This window comes from Oenanthe melanoleuca, chromosome 1, assembly GCF_029582105.1.
Source record: "Oenanthe melanoleuca isolate GR-GAL-2019-014 chromosome 1, OMel1.0, whole genome shotgun sequence".
In the NCBI taxonomy this organism is placed as follows: domain Eukaryota; kingdom Metazoa; phylum Chordata; class Aves; order Passeriformes; family Muscicapidae; genus Oenanthe; species Oenanthe melanoleuca.
In genome coordinates this window covers 49,492,830-49,510,134 of record NC_079333.1, presented here as the reverse complement: position 1 = coordinate 49,510,134, position 17,305 = coordinate 49,492,830, and positions in this window count along the sequence as shown.

Below are 17,305 nucleotides of genomic sequence, written 5' to 3'. Positions count from 1 at the left end.
TTAATTTTTATCAGTCTAGTTCTATCACTGTCATAAGTGATGAATAGTAAAGGCAACAGCCTATTACTGCTAGCTACTCCTGAGAAAAGATTGAAAAGATTAGCTGAGTTATAAACCTTCAAATGTATCAGCCTGACTGTAACTTTATAATAAATTTGAAACCTATAGAAAAGCTTCTCTCCTTTCCATTCATTACTGATGAAAGACTATCTTGATTGTGAAAACATTAGCTATGCTACTAAATATATGTAGTTCTGGAAAAATCACAGCTTAATCTGATTCCCATTAAAAATTCTGTCTTAAAACATGAATCATCAGTTTTTCTGTGCCCTGGTTTGAATAATGCTTTAACTGGTGAAGTAATATTCATTCATCAGTGGTTTTATAAATATTTGATTTAAAAAAGCATCAAAGTACACCTACAAAATAAATCAGAAGACATGTCCCATTGAAGCCAAGCACCGTTTTCCTTGCAAATATGTGCATATGCTAATAACCATAATCAATCACATATGGCAAGGTATACCTAAATAATGCATATTTTCCACATTGCATATTTTCAGTGAAGGGCTTTTTACATTAAATATAAAGCACAGGGACCAAGCTCAATCTTTACATGTCTGTGAGATCATCACTGGAGTGATCTCCATGGGAAGTGGGATATTCAGATTTTCTAGTCATCTGGTGGTTCTAGTTACATGGGGACAAGTGAGGAACATTTGCACCAAAGTAAGAAAATACCTTGGTTTTTGTCAGGTGAGGAAGGAATGTTTCCAGTTTGATTGCATAGTTTCATTCTGTATCACAGAACAACCAAAACCCTTGAAATGTACTAATTACACATGCAGAGCACATTCCAAAACCAGGCAAGATCTCAGTGATCAGGCCAGTCACCAGATATTTGGGAAAACTAATTTAAACTTATAGCATCTCTAAATAATTCCTATAATCCAAGTAATTTGGATTTAAGTAATATATAGTAACTCCAAAAGGAAAGTGCCCTCCTTTACAGTATGCACTTTGTTTAAACCTGATGAGGTCTTTGACATGAATACTGACTTTACCACTAGTGTGCTTTGTTTCTCCTTAATGTCTCTATATTGTAGCTGAGAAAGGTTTCCTCTTTCTTTCATGGAAACCCACTCATTGATGACTCAAACCTTATAGTATAATGGAATTATTCAGATAAGGCAATCAGAAGATGAACTTTGCTGTAGATGATGAGTAAGAATAAGAATAAGAATAACAATAACAGTAACAGTAACAGTAACAGTAACATTAGAATAAGAATCATCATTGTTATCGTCACCCACCCAACAGAGGTGACATCCTTGTCCATTCAGCAGTTCAAGTAAGCAGGAAGGGGTTGCACCACTAAAATCCCCTCTGTGACTAAAGCCAGCTTCTCTGGGCCCTTACTAGTGCCATTCACATAGAGGTCTGACATGGGAGCAGCCAAAGTGAGGATGTCTCTTACTGAAATTTAGAAATTACTGCAAATATACAACAAAATTTTGTTCCTGCAAGCATGCTCTGGAGCCAGACCAGCAGCCAGAGGTGTATCAATGAGTACAGAAGGAATGGCCTTCAAGATCATGTTTCCCTCCTGCTTCCTAGGATTTCCAAACACACCAAAGGAATATTCAACCTCCTGAAGGAAGCAGAATAGGACCCCTTCTCACAATACATTTGGAGGCATCAAATCTATTCTCTTTGTGTTTAATGCTCAAATATAAGGGTAAAAATGGATAGGAAAGCTTTTAAGTCCCATGTAGCTTATTCAAGCAGTGGAAAATTTCTTTTTCCTCACAATTTTAAACCTCTATAAACACAGTCTGAGTGTATCCCTAGAAATGTCTACAAGTGTGTGGCCAGGAATTTATGAAGCTAGGAACTTTCCCAGGTGAGCCACTGAATTTGTGTGGTTAGATAATCCAACTAGAGAGGTGTAAATGTTATCCTTGATATAAACTGCAATCAACATTGCTTATGCAAGAGACTAACATATGAGTCAGATTTTGCTGTCCTAGGAAAAACTGTTGTTCTGAAAACACAGTTAATGTATCACTCCAGGTTTGGAAAACATGACATAGATCAAGCTAAGTCTGAGGGTTTTTTTGTCCCAACACACCCATAATCTGATAAGCCTCCTCTTCTTTTTTCTTTCCTGAGAGCAGTAACACTGAAGACATAATAAAGTTCCTTTCTAAAGTAAGTTAAGACATGAGTATATTTCCTTCAAACTGCTTTTGTCTAAGTGTCAATATTGCAAGTCTATTTCTCATTATTAAAAGTTTGTCCCTCATTTGTAGAAGCAGGTGTTTGTGTCAGATATATTTCTTTCTTTTTTTTTTTTTTTTTTTTGTGATTTAATACCTCATAAAATCCCAACTTGCAGATGGTGGTGAGAATGGGAAATCAGTAGAAGGGTGTGTGTCTCTTCACATTGGAATAACTTATGGTTTCTTTTTCCTAACATTTTTCTTTTGAATTGTTACTCAGACTAGGAGCTCACAGTTCCAAACTCATCTTATGACCTCTTGGAAAATACAGAGGTATAAAAGATATTATTGTGTTGTGAATCTTCCATCTTCCTCCTCCAAGAAGAGCTACAAAAGAGTACAAAAACAATCCTGAGATGACTCAATATGCTGACCACATGGTGACTTGTAGATATGACATAAATGAAGCATTTAGCCCAGTCTAACAAGCACATAAAAATGAACAAAAAATCTCAAAATGCCGAGCTGGGAATTATGACAGACTAGCACACTCTGTGTTTCCAGACCTCTGCAGGGACATAAATGTTAATTTAAAGAGAGATGTGAGTAAAGTCATCTCTTCCCTGTGTCTCTTAAAGATGAACCAACATACAGAAAGGCACACAACACTCAGCAAAGAGTGGAATAAGAAGTTCAATATCTAGTTTTGCAGTCTATGCATAGGAAAAACGTGGTCTTGAGGTTTTTCTGTAGTATGATATTTGAAACTTGCCTAGAGAGCCCAGTGCTGTCAGGCTGGACATGTCTTTATTTTCACTCTACTTATTCATACTGATGTAGTCCACATTTTTTTACCTCTTTGATGTAGTGAGAATGAAGATATGAATTGGAAATCTCTTATGCCTTTTCCTTGAAACTGAGATATACTTTGGAAAGCTCCCTGGGCTACAGCATTAGATAAAGAACATAGAAGGAGAGGTTAAATGAGCAGGTGAGACTTTTTATTTAAATAGTTATCAAATAGTGAAATATCCATCTGAAACATTCCACCTTGTTCATCCATGCAGGTCTCTTGGTATCCTTGCCTGGCTGGCAGGTTTTGAAGCCTGGCTGGGAAAGTTGTGCATACCCCATCTGTCCAAGTTTCAGGGGAGACTGAGCAACCTCATCTAGCAAAAGCTGTCCCTGCTCAAGCTAGAGGACTTGGACTAAGTAATCTTTAAAATTTCCTTTCAAACTACTGAAATTTTCAATGATTCTGTATTTCTATGGTTTGTTATAGTCTACCTAGTGCTTAATTCAGCCTTGAGACAGAAATCTGAGCTAGTCTGAGAAGAGGCAATTCTCTCCATATTGTCCTTTTCAATTTCAGGACAAAAGCTACAGAGATTTATCTGGCTACTTGTGAGACCTTCTGTCTCTGCCACTGCACCATTTGGTTGAAAGGTCAAATGAACTATGATTTTAAAATCTATATCTGTACCCAACCTGCTTTTCCTGTTCTGAAACACACATACAGTTTTTTAACATGTATTTATTCATGAGAATCGAGCCAAAGCATATCTTCAAGCAGAAGAAGTTCCTAAGGAATACAGGGCAAAAAATAGAAAGAATTTATTAAGTCAGAGCTCTATTCCCATGTTTGGATCTAGTGAGGGACTCTGACGAAAGTGAGTGAGAAAATTATTTTAGTTTTCTTTTCACTTTAAAATATGGAACAAAGGTGTTTTCTTTTGCTGTAATATATTGTTCAATAACATTATATTTCCTTCATTTAGACTTTTTTTTTCTTTCAATTTTTTTGTTGTTTCCATGCAATTTAAGATACCTGGCTAGATTTACCACCTCAGAAATACTATAGCTTTTTAACAGCCCTGTGAAATACCTCTTAGCAAGCTTTCCTTGTTTGCCCTGCAATCTGCTGCTTCCTTAAATCCTTTTTCTAGTTTTAACAGAGTCAGAATTTAAGTGCTAATCCAATTACTAGATTAGAATAATTAACTAAAGATTATCTCACTTAATATTAATTTCACTTAACTCTAGTTATCTTAAAGTAAATATGTGGACTAGATAATAATTTAGGATCACTGTGTAAGCAACTGAGATAAATTTTGCAGAATACAAGTTGTGTCACTCTGAAGCAAGTGTCCATTAGATTTGTTTTTCTGTACATATGTAAAGAAAAACATCCTGGATCTATGTTTTTTCTAGTGACTAATATAAGAGTATATAATATTGACCTTAGATGGGAATTTGGCATTTAGAGTAGATTTTAGAATACACTGAATACGATTATCTCTACGTTAACTAGAGATAGAATAAAGGTTTATCCTTAATTGCACAGTGAAAACACTCAGCATCTGAAATGCCTTGTCTTGACCACTCCCTGGAGCAAGTTAGAAATCTAATTGAACAGTTAGTCTGATCAACTTAAAAAGCCTATCTATGTTCTTATCAAGAAAATTAAGTATGATTTTTCTATCATTTCCTGTAGAATCCAGTAACTGCAACTTGGCATATGTGGAAATATAATGTCTTAAATGCATAAGGAATCCACAACAGATAAAAGCACCCACCACTGGTTGGGTTGAAGCTTAGGTCCCCTTTCCCTCCAACCAAAGTAAGTGAGGAAATGAGACAAAAACATCAACTGCTGCCCAATAAATTGTGAACAGTGTTTGCCTTACATAGAGATTCACAGCACACTGCACCAGCCAGCCAAACTCCACAGCTGGAAGGAAAATCTACACTTGAGTGTGTGGTTACATCTGCAAGCACAGCACCTGCCTCCTTTCTACAAATATTCTCCCTAGTATTAAGGAAAGCCATTAAGTTACTAAGATATTGGAGGATTAAAAAATAAGAGAGTAATAGTTTCTTTCATTGGATGAAATGAGTGAAATCTCACTTCATGGTGTCTCCCAGAAGGCAAACCATTTGGCATAACTAAGCATGGATCAAAACTATTACCCTGTAGTATGATCCTGACTTTATATATTCAAAAAGAATAGTCTCCTACAAAATAGAATGATATTTACCCCTTCTGAAGAATTTTTTCAAGCTAACATGTAAGAAAACAAATTGTCTGACAAGCACCAAGAATAGGGCCAGATTAGGAAATATGCCTTGTCAAGAATAACAAAACAACTATAATCACATATTCACTGAAAATTATTAAATGAATAATGAAATGAAAATTGTCCTTGTTAAACAGTCCAGAAAGCTTCCCCCCAGATATAGAAGTTTAAATGATCCAAGTGGCACTACTTCAGTATTCCATTCTTAAATGCAGACCTCAGTATCCCATCAAACCTTTGTTTGAAAAGAATAGTTTTAAAGTAGATGCAAATGAAAGAGATACTGGTGTCAGCAAGAACCTTTTACATAGAAAGCATAGGATATTCACACTGAGAAAGAAAAGCTAATCTGAACCTTGGAGGACCACACAGATGATATTTTAAAACTCTGATATTTTAAGGGTTTTTTTAGTATCAGAGGATGACACCAGGGCCCAAAAGGTGTAAAACCAATGAACCAGAGTTCTTTCTGATAAGCAATTGGAGTTGTACTTTAATAGGCACAATTATGTGGCCCTCAGCAATAAAGATGAACATTAGAATTTTGTGCTCTGAGCTTTGTCTTTTCACACTTGAGCTACATTTCTTGACAGCTCCTCACAGAGCTGTGAGCAATCTCTCACCTGCCTCACTTGAGATGAAGTGACCAAGCCCTCACAACTGCTTTATTTCATCAAAGAAGCCTCTAGAGAAAAATTCATCTATCAGGAAATTATTTAGGAAGTTTTATGCATGAGTGCTTTGGTTTTTAGTATTTTTTGCTTCCTGGAAAATTTCCAGAACATCTTTCAGGCTAATGTTTAAGTTGTTCCCTGCTTATTTTCTCCCAAACTTCAGTAATGCTGCCAACTTTCCCACAGGGGACTTGCAAGATTCAATAAAAGCACCTAGTTTAGATGTGGCTGGAGCTTAGAAAATTACCAATTCTAGACAATTGCTATTTGTTTGAGTTGTACACAACAATAATAAACTTCGAGCCTCTTACAGTTCCTCCAGCAGATTACACAAAAAGTTTGTGTTGTCTATAGTTCTGTGCTTCATAATTGCAATTTTATGGTGACACAGACAGACCCTGCAAATTCCAGGGAATATCTTTATCACATAACTTTTTTAAAAAGTTTCGTTATTATAGAAGGATTAGCAAGATCAGTTGTTGGAAAGCAGCTTATATACAGTAATTGTTACATTTAGATCAACAAAATCTATTCTTATTTCTGCTTCTCTACAAGCACAGTGAGTGCAGAGAAGTTCCAATAAATTCAATAGAGCAATTGTGAAAATTTATAAAGAAACTAAAAAATTTCTTTCAATTTTTAACAAGCAGAATACTTTATTTTGTATGTTTAAAGACTGTCTAAATTTGCAGGAGAAGAGAAAAAGAAAAGGAAAAGGAAGAAGGAAAAGGAAAAATAGAAAGTAAAAAAAGGTTAAAAGGTGGGAAAAAAAAGAAAGAAAATAAATACTTAAATGGAAACAGATTGATTACTAACAACAGGAAGATTTACATCTACTTGTAGAGTTAAATTTAAAGGAGTGGCACTTGCACCAATGATGGAAACAAATGCAGTAATGAACAGAAGAGCAATTGTCCTACAAGGTAAGCAATCAGTAAATGTCACAGCATAGCTATGAGCTAGTTAAAACAAGCTATCTGATAAGTATAAATTATTTATTATATTCTTTTTGCCACTGGAGGCTATTTGCATAAATTTGGCACAGAACAGGAAAGCAGATTTTTTTCTTTCCATCTCCCAGAAAAACTCAGAACAAAAACCCTGAAACAAAACTTTTGTATTTCCTGTTGAGCCTAAAGGCTCAATTTAAGCATTTCTTTCTCACTCTACCTAAAGCAACTCATGAGTGATTGAAACCTTTACTGTAATGTTAAGGTTTAAATCCTGTACCTTAACCACAGCAGCTATGATAAGGAAAGCAGAAGAGAAGCTATGAGGATATACACTGTATAAATGTTTGTAAGTGGGCAAATGAAAAAAAATTTTCTTGACACTCATGAGAGTCGTAAAGTGTTTCTAGTTTGCTCTTGAACATGTGAAACTTCTCGTTGCTTCATTACCATGCAAAGTATTGTTATGTGTAGAAATAGAAATGTTGTTTTTATTTCCAGACATGGCTACAACCAGCAGCAAGTGAAGAGACTGCTACAGATTAGCCTCTCTCAAAATGATGGGAAAAGTAAATTACAAAAAACTGAACCACAAGTCTGCAAAACTTCCCACTGTGCACACTTCACATTCCTGTTGTTTATGTCTTTCTGCAGTCCACGTGGTCCTTATTTTGTGCTCAAGCTCTTAATGCCTCCATTAAATTATTAAATAATTTTCTAAGTATGCTAAAATATTTTTTATTTCTTTTTCAAAAGTCTCATTAGAAATAAATTTTAGATGATTGATGAAGATACAATTAGAACTGTCTTAGCTAGAAAATGCCAGACTTCTATTCCTTAGAGACTTTAATACTCTGTATTTGAGTCTGCCCTGAATGACATCAGTACAATAATTTGAACTGAAAAACAGTATTCTAAGAAATTCCATGTTTCCAAATTTCCATCTGCATTCAAGTCAATTTAGATATGAGACATATGTCTAATAGACACAGCTTGCTAGGACACCTGGAATTCAACTAAACAGCAATCTTACCGCATGTCTTAATTAAGAAGCAATTTTTGAGTAAAGCACTATGTAATTTGCTTTTTTTGCACTTGCAAAATGATGTTTGGCCATCTGTCATTTTTGCAGTGTATCATGTAAGTGTTTGACTCTGTATTAAAAAGAACAATTCAAAAAAATAACACTTAAAAACCAATGACACAAATTAACAGTTAAATTGAAGAGGCTGGAAGTCTGCTGCCATTTGCCTCAGTGAAAAAATGTTATTTACTTATTTTGCACTATGCTGAGGACGATTCAGTCAGAGGACATAGTTCATTTCCTTATCAAGGTTACAGTTCCTGTATTCATGATCAGAAGAGTGAATTCTGTCAAATCTCAGCCAGGTTCTCAGTGGGCAAGAGGAAAATATGCCTGTTTGATGGCACATGGAGTCAAGATCAAAGCCTATACCAGTATTCTTCTCACTCTAAACTGATCCCAAAATACACTTAGTTAGCAATGAACCCACTGCTCCTTACAAGCCTCAAATCTCTTCTCATTAGAAGTACTGCTTCTACTGAAAATAATATTCAGACCAGAACAGATAAGTCTGTCTGGGTGCTAAGTGGCTGTCATATATACAGAGTGGTAATTCACAGCAATTTGAAAGAATGTTGAGAGAGCCTAGGTGCCTTGTAATGGAATCTCATTCCTTTGTGGATAGAATGTCAGAATGTGACACAAAACAACAGCTTTTCAAATGCATTGCACCAGAATTCATAAACAAAATTATGAAGAAATGGGAGATGGGATAACCTTATTTCATCAGCCTTATATAAGGAGGCATACATAAATTATGCAGATCTCCAGCATCACCATGCCCTCCATCCAGGTGTACACTTCTGCATCACCCCCACAATGATTATAAAGATTACACTGGTACCCTGCAGAAAGGAACACACCACAGATTCATGCACTAAACACACTTTACAAGATTAAAAAGGAAGATAATTTCCACTTGTGGAAGGCATTTTTCTCTATTTTATATGGAGATTTCCCAAAGGTACTTAAATCTGTTGGGTCATATTTCTGTATTTCTCATGATAGGCTGAGGACAGTAGGGAGTCCAGCTCCAGGCTAATAAGTGTTTGGCAGCTCACAAAGGTGTGTCCCATTCCTCTTGGCCAGAAGGACCACAAGGGCCGCAAGGATGCAGGGGAGAAACAGAGAAGACAATTCCTCTGGGGTTTCAAAGAAGTCTTCTCTCCTCAAACATGAATAAATCAAATAAACATGTGGCTTTGGCATCAGTGCGATGCTTCCCTGAAGTCTAAATTGCAGGTCCAGCTGATGACTCTGTGTTGAAATGAGTCACCACTGTTCACTCCAACACCATCCAAAGCACTTGGAATATGACTAGAAGCAAGGACCAGTACTTTGGATGGTGTTACTTATGACAAGAATTTGGGAACCGTCTGCATCCAGATAGAATTTGAATCAAACAGTACATTATTTATTTTTACTGCTGCCTGACACTGCCTGTTTCTCAAAAATCAACTTTATTAGAATCAGCCTCAGTCAGAAAAATTCTTCAGAACAAAACTACCTCATAGCATAAAAATGTTTGCATTAGCACGAATTTTCTTCAGCTGTTAATAAGACCTGAAAATATATTTCAATACAAGAGACAAAGGAGATAATACCTATTTAATCTTCACTACTAATAAACTTTTTCCTTCTAGGCATTTTGACTAAAAGGTGGTTTGGTCAGAGACATTGGTCACAGTTGTTAACACAAACACTACTCAACTAAATTGATAGGGAATTTTGTGTAGTTGTGACAAGCTACTAATATACTCAAGACATGATGTGTAGGAGAGATCTATAAAAGCTCTGTTTTCATTAATCCAATTCATATGTTATGGTTTTCAAATTCATTAGTTCTTCAATTCCATGAAGAACTTTACAGACCCCAGATGGCAGCTTGCACTAGATAATGACTAGTAATAACTTCCAATAAAATTCACAACTGACTCATATTGAGCCTGCTATCCACCAGCACCTCCAGATCCCTGTCTGCAGGGCTGCTCTCCAGCTATTGGTGCTCCAATTTATGCTTGTGCCTGCCATCACTCAATCCAGGTGCAGAATCCAGCATTTGTTCTTGTTAAATTTCATCCCATTAATGACTTCCCAAGGCTTCCTAACTATCCCTCTGCAAAGGCTCTTGTCTCTCTAGAGAGCCAACAGTTCCAGTTTGGTGTCACCAGTAAACTTGTTAATGATGCATTCAACTCCTGCATCCAGATTATTGCTTAAAAGTCCTGAACAAAACTGACCCTAGAATTGACCCCCAAAGAAAGGCTGCTGGTGACCCATTACCAGACAGGCCCATTCACTCTGCCCTCTGAGCCATGCCTGCCCTTCATCCAGTTCTTCACCCAGCACACCTTGAACATACCATAAAATGAGAGAGATGTTTTCTCCAAGAGCCTGTAGTGACAGGACCAGGAGGGAATGGCTTTAGCTTGACAGGGGGTAGGTTTGGATTAGGTACTAGAAGGAAATTCTTTACTGTGAGGGTGGTGAGACACTGGAACAGGTTGCCCAGAGAATTTGTGGATGTCTTATCCCTGAAGTGTTCAAGGCCAGGTTGGATGGGTTGCTGAGCAACCTGGTACAGTAGAAGATGTGTCTGCTCATAAAGAGTGTTTGGAACAAGGTGATCTTTAATGTCCCTTCCAGCCCAAGCCATTCTATGATTCTGTGTTGAACCTTTAGCTGCATGCATCTTAAAACAGTATATTTCATGGTAAATGTATTATGTAGCTGGATAAAAAAAACCCTGTTATTGGATATAGATGCCTTTTCAGATAAATTCATTAATAGCTTAAGCTTCTTGGTTGTATGCATATCAGAAATGTACCGCAGCATTCTTTCTGGGTCATTCTTTCACTTTATTTATCTTGCTTTTAATAGTCTTTTTTGGCACCCATTTTAGCTTATGCTTTGAATATTTTGTGAATAAAATTTTACATTGAATGGCTGGCTCTTTATAGTGCTTTGCCTGCACAATCAAGTAGCTTGGGATGACTGCAACAGGATAATTCATACCAGCTTTCACCTGGAAATATGATTACATTCATTAACACCTCCATTCATTTTGCTAGGATTAGGTGCATTCTTAACATCAAGCACATTGCTGGATTAAGGTCAAACAGTTCAGGAAGTTTTTGCTGGGTGTACTATAGCCATATAATTCAACTAATGAAAGGAAAACGTGGAGAACAGACACTGCTGGAACATGAGAAAGGGAGACAGAAAATAAAAATTCAGACTGCATTCAATTATCAAATATGTTCCACATAAAGGGAAAGAAGGGTTTCTAGGAAAGCTAACCAGTTCTGAGAGTCTCAAATTAGAAAATGATCAAAAATACTAGAAACAAAGAAGTCTTCAATTTTTACACCCTTTTTTTTTTCATAAATCATGATGAACTTGCAGTGTAATGGAGAGCAAGCAAATATATATGCATGGTAAAAGAGATTTCTGCATATGGTGGAGGAATGAGGAGGGAAAGAGAGACACTGTAGGGTCCTTTCTGGGTCTGAGCAAGAAAGGCCCAACAAGAAATGTCTTAATAAAATAGCAGTTTTCATTAGATGAGTAACAATAGTACTATAGATAGTGAAAATTTTTCCATCCCTCCACATACTGGGAAGTCCTCATTCGTGCAGCATCAAACAGAATTCAGAGAGGTTTTTCCAACTGCATGCTGCACAGATTCCCTCCACTGAGAGGTCCCTTTTCCCTCCCATGCCACAGTGCTCTTGTTGCATAAAAGCAGATCCAGGTGTCCTTCCTGACAGATCAGAGTGCTTCCCCTGTCACAGCTCTGGGGGTGCACACCTGCAGCTCCACATGCACTGGCTGCCCTGGCTCTGAGTGCAGCACCCAAACCAGCAAGCAGAAAAAGCCTGCTCAAGATCACCAGCTCCTTGAACACAAAGTCATCTCTGAGGCTGCCAATATAAACAATTGAATCAGAAGCACTGGTATGAGATTACAATAAATATTTATATTCTCTGTAATACCAGGAACAACTTCCATGAAAGGAGATTTAAGGTACTGAAATACTCCAAAAGAGAAGTGCCAAAGAGTCCATACTTTAGCATGCTTGTTTGGACATGAAAATTCTGCAGAACACACCTATATTGACAAGAAAACATGCTAGAATAAAGAGTTAAAGGCCTTTCCTTCATGTTTTCCATGAGTTTTGCAATTAGCACTGACTGTGATCTGCATATTTTTTAAATAAACAAGGAGCTGTGATGCTGTCAGCCTACATAAGACACTTGAGGAGGTGAAAAAGGATTGAAGACCTTACTCAACCATGTGAAGAAAGATTACAGCAGATTTTCAAAATATGCTGGCTATTGTCACTGCAAGCTCACTGCAGTGTATGAATATCCTGAAGCTACCTGGATTGAAGATTTTTATCTAAATTGTGGATAAATTGCTGCACAATTCTTCACAATTCAGAAACATGATAGTGTTTTATACTTTAGACAGGGCATTCTAGTTCCTGAGATAACTGTAAACTTTCCAAAATCTGGGTTTACCTCTGGCTGGGGTGTAAAGACCATGCAATTAATCTTCTGATGCACCTTGTGGTAAAGACACAAGCTCAACCAATCTGACATGGTATTGTTTAGAAAGAGGGGAGGGGGGAGTGGCAAGGCAAAATACTTGGGACTACAGAAGAACAAAAGCCCTTTTCATTAGCTGGCCTTCATATGGATGCAGTGAATAGGTCTGCAGTTAAAATATTTGCACAATTTTCCTTTTTGTCTTATTGGTCTTGAGGGACTAGCAGTAAAGGTTTACCTCTCTTGTAGGACTCAGACAGCTTTTAAAAAGATGGTCTCAAAGTGTCTTACACAGTCAGGAAAGAAAAATTATATTCCTAACATGGCCCTGAGGCTGAAAATGTCATAGGGGGTGAAAATGAAAGAGATCTGAGGAAGCATTTTGTTCTTGTGGGAGACAGAAGAACTAATAAAAGCTCTTTAGGAAGTTAAATTAGTTTCCAAAGAGAAAAGCAAGCTGCCATTGCTGGATTTAGGAGTGATGACACTTCAAAGCAGGCATCATCATGAGTGGCAGCACACAAGAAAATGACATAGAATGTCTCCCAAAGCTTACCATGGGGAAAGCATTCCACAGTACAAAACAGCTTTCCAGTCTGCTTTATCTAAACAAAAGCAGGCCACATAAAAGCAAATGGTGAAGTCAAAAAACCTGTTAGTTTGTTTTGTGGTCCAAATATATATTTATGCTCCCAAGATGTGAATGGAAAAGCATCCAAAGTAAAAGTGGTCTTGCTGTCCCAAACTGTTCATTTGCAGTTAATTCTCCCTCTGAACACAGTGGGGTTTTTGTTGATTTTAAAATGCACTCAATTTGGAGGAAAGAAAAACAGGAAGGAAACAAAAAATCCTCATAATGACATGTGGTTGTAATGTTTTGAATTTCTTTCATCTGTCATAAACATCTACAAGACAACCTGTATGCATCTATCTCTTATAAACTACATGAAGAAAGAAAGGCAAACTTTGCTAAAACTTTCTCAAAAATCTTACCTGCTCTTTCACCATGTTGAAAATGCTTAGAAAATAAGTTCTTCAACCTGTTTTACTAGGTTAAAAAATGTAGGATTAAATAATCTTTTTCTATGAATAATTTTTCACAAATAATTTTGGAATACATTGGTCCTGTTCAACCAGATTTGACAGAGATAAAGAACTCAGAAGTATAAAATCTATGCATAGACAGTCTGGTACACTTTGAGGAGAGTATAAACACCCTTAGTGAAGTCAAGACTGCATCATGAACTCACCATTTACTGAAGAGAGTCTAAGGGGAGGAAGATGATATGAATGCTTTAACTGCAGAAAAAGTTTTACTGGACGCAAAAAAAAGTAAAAAGGCCAAACACACCACCAAAAAAATCTATAAGCAAACAGATTCATTGTGAAAAGGGTCACAGGTAAGACTTAGCAGAAATCCATAACCTATATCTGAAAGCATACCAGTCAAACACCAAAGCTTCTGTACCTCATCTAAATTCTGTCCTGCAAGGGACACCAAAATGAGATACCAAGCATTCACAAGCATTGCCAGCTGAAAGCTGTGCTTTAGTGAGTGGAAGCAGGATTTGATTTCCCATCTCTTGTGGTCTCACTGCATACCCTGTAGAGCAACCATGTTAAACTTGCCCTGTCTCCAAAGCCAGCACTGCTGCCATGTACACTGGCAAGGAGCAGGAGCCAAAAGCTCCCTTCACAGGGAATTCCATCACCACAGGTTATCAGCTTCATCTGCTTCATCAGCAAGGTCCTGCAGGTCCTGTCTCACCAGCCACATCTTACACCTGACAAGAAATATTTGCAGCACCCTTCCATCTGTGTGCAATAAAGTGTTGTGAAGATATAGACTCCTGGAAAACTATTTTAAAATCTAATATGTGATGTAAAATAGTATAAAATATCTTTATGGTTAATAAACATCACATAAATGCAAGATACTCTGGGGCAAAATAAATCGTTGATGTATTTTTAAAATGTCCTTAAACATTACCCTGTTCAACCTGGACTTGGTGTTACTGTCTTTATTCCAGCCTTATTTTCATTTTAAACAGTCTAAGGAAAAAGTTACCTAATATTAGGTTATTTTATGAGTCACAATAAGTATTGAAACCAGACAGAACATATCCTCTTTTTTTTGTTGAAATTAAATAGGGAAATAATTAGTATCTGCAAGAATGAAAAAACTGCTTTAATGCATGTTGTCTTTTCCAACTTCCTTCTCTTTTTCTTACATACACTCAAAATTTAATTGAGACAAGATTACTACTTTTAATTATTATTATCGTGCCAAAAATTTTACTCCTTTAATAAGTTAAGAGATTTTTTTATATTTATGGAAGATTCTACTGCAGTTAATGACTTTAAAAAGACAGTCTGATTAGAACTGAGAGAAAGAATTCACCTTTAGAAAATGCCTCCTTCAGAAAAACTAAGTAAAATTACAAAAAACTGGGCATATTCTACATTTGTTTTGCAATGTATTACAATGTTTAAGTTAAACATGAGTGTAAAATTAGCTGTAGATCTAGAATAATACATTTGAAAAGCACAAGACATTTTTCATACTTCCACAGCATGAGGAAAGCCATGCATTGTTCTCAAAGCATGTTTGATGAAACCAATAGCATAACTAGAGACAGACAGAAAATATCCAAAGGTGATTATTAATTATCTTTCTGACAGCTCCTGCTGTGTTCATGTTTTTGGTAAACATGCATGAAACTAAGTCTGTTAAATTATCATTTAATCAAAACTCTCACCAAATTCACTGTATGTGTCAAAGTGCCATTTAGAGGCCATAAAATAAATGTTACACCAATGAAAACGTTGCTGTTATTAATCAAATTCCATACATGTAGGATTAATGCAGGCCCTAGATCACACTGAGTGCAAAAGCTACTCACATTTATAAAAATGAGAGCATCTATTACTAGACAGCATTTCAGGAGTCTTTCTGTGTCCAGATGAGACAGCCTTTTCTAAGTAGAATTTCCAAGACAAACTTATGATAAGTTTAAGCTGTCTGCTTGCAATTCCCTACTGCCTTTCTGGATCTGACCCAAAGCCCATTTAATTCAGCTGGAGCCTGTCCACTGACTACAGCAGGCTCAAGTTCAACTCCCCTATAGTCTACATAGCAATGAGATATTGCTCAAATTTGATACAGCTGAAAATACTTTCAGCTTTCCCACCATTTTTAAAGACATATATTAATATGGGGTAAGAAAACATCCTTACTCCAGGAAATACTGAATTTCTGCTCTGCTAAGATCAGTGGAGGTGGAGGAACAGAGAGCCCAGCACAAATCTTAGCAGGCAAACGTCGAGGAACTATCCAGCACCTTAATTCCCATTGGCTTTCCTGGGAAATAAACACATTTAACATTTAATATTTTGCTATATATTATATATGTATATATAATATAGTGGCATGTACACTTTAATATACAATATTTACTATTTTGCTCAGACAGACCTTGACATCACCTTTAATTCCTGTTGACTTCAGTGGGTGACTGAGGCTTCAACAGCAGAGAGGATCAGGCTATCTGTGTCACCTGTGTGTGGTCAAAGCTAAAAGTAGATAAATAACAGCAGTGGTATAGTTCCTCCACTTTTCACATCACAAACAAATATGTCCACATTTTAAAATACTGTTGCACATCTGCTCTGCATGCCATATTTATATTTCAGTGCTTTCAGAGAACAGTCTTTTAGAAATATTCTGTAGTGTTTGTAAGAATGAAAGCTGGTTTAATAACCAAATTGACTCTATTCAAGTAATAGTTCCATTACAGAGAAATGAAAATTACTTGTGGTATCTGCTTCTAATCCTCTTGCAAACACTTTTGTTACTCTTGCATCTTAGTCTCCTTCCAGAATTTTTGCTTGCTATCTTAATCTCACAAATGTTCTCAACAAACTGGTGGTTGTAATTTTGCTTAGATGAGCATTTTCTTATTCTGTGGGAAAGATATCAGATACTGCAGCTATTGGAACCAATGGGAATATATCACTGTGTCCCCATCATAGTAAAATGAGCAGGCTTTTCCTTCCTTTTGGAGAGGTCTCAAAGGAAAGGAGTGCAGCTGTGTGTTTCTGACTCTACAACAGTGGGAACTTTATAAAATACGTGGTTCCAGGCATAAGGAGTATTTCATGTGGTAGCTGTGCAGGCTTCTTTATCATGCAGGATTTTCACTGGAGCATGCATCCACCACAAAATGGTTCCTCAATGGGTTAGCTGCACCACCTAATTAGTGGCTTGTCCTCATTTTCTTCTGCCTCCACTCAGAGTCAGGATAAAAACACGATGGAGATGAATTTTCTTGTGTTCGGGCTCAGTTGTTTATTAAATCTTATCTAAAGTACAGAGAGTTCTGCAACACTTCTAGCTACCAGCTAAAAGAGAGTAAAATGGAGGTGGACCTAGCTAGTTACAAGGTATTTTAAAGCTAGACAGTCCAAAAAAGAACTGATACCTATGTTATTTATAATTTTGACCCCATAACCAAACACCTGTGATCCACACTGCAGCACTATCTGACCAAAAACTACTACCTGAAAGCATGAAGAAGAAGGAAGAAGAAAGAGGAAAGAGATACCACCCAAGAACCTCCATCTTGTCTCATTCCTATTACTATACTTTTAAAAAACCAAATTCCAAACCTTCTACAATGTGAAATTACACACTTCTATTTCGGCTAAACACCCATGACCCTAATTCCATCACTCAAATTTGGAAGCCT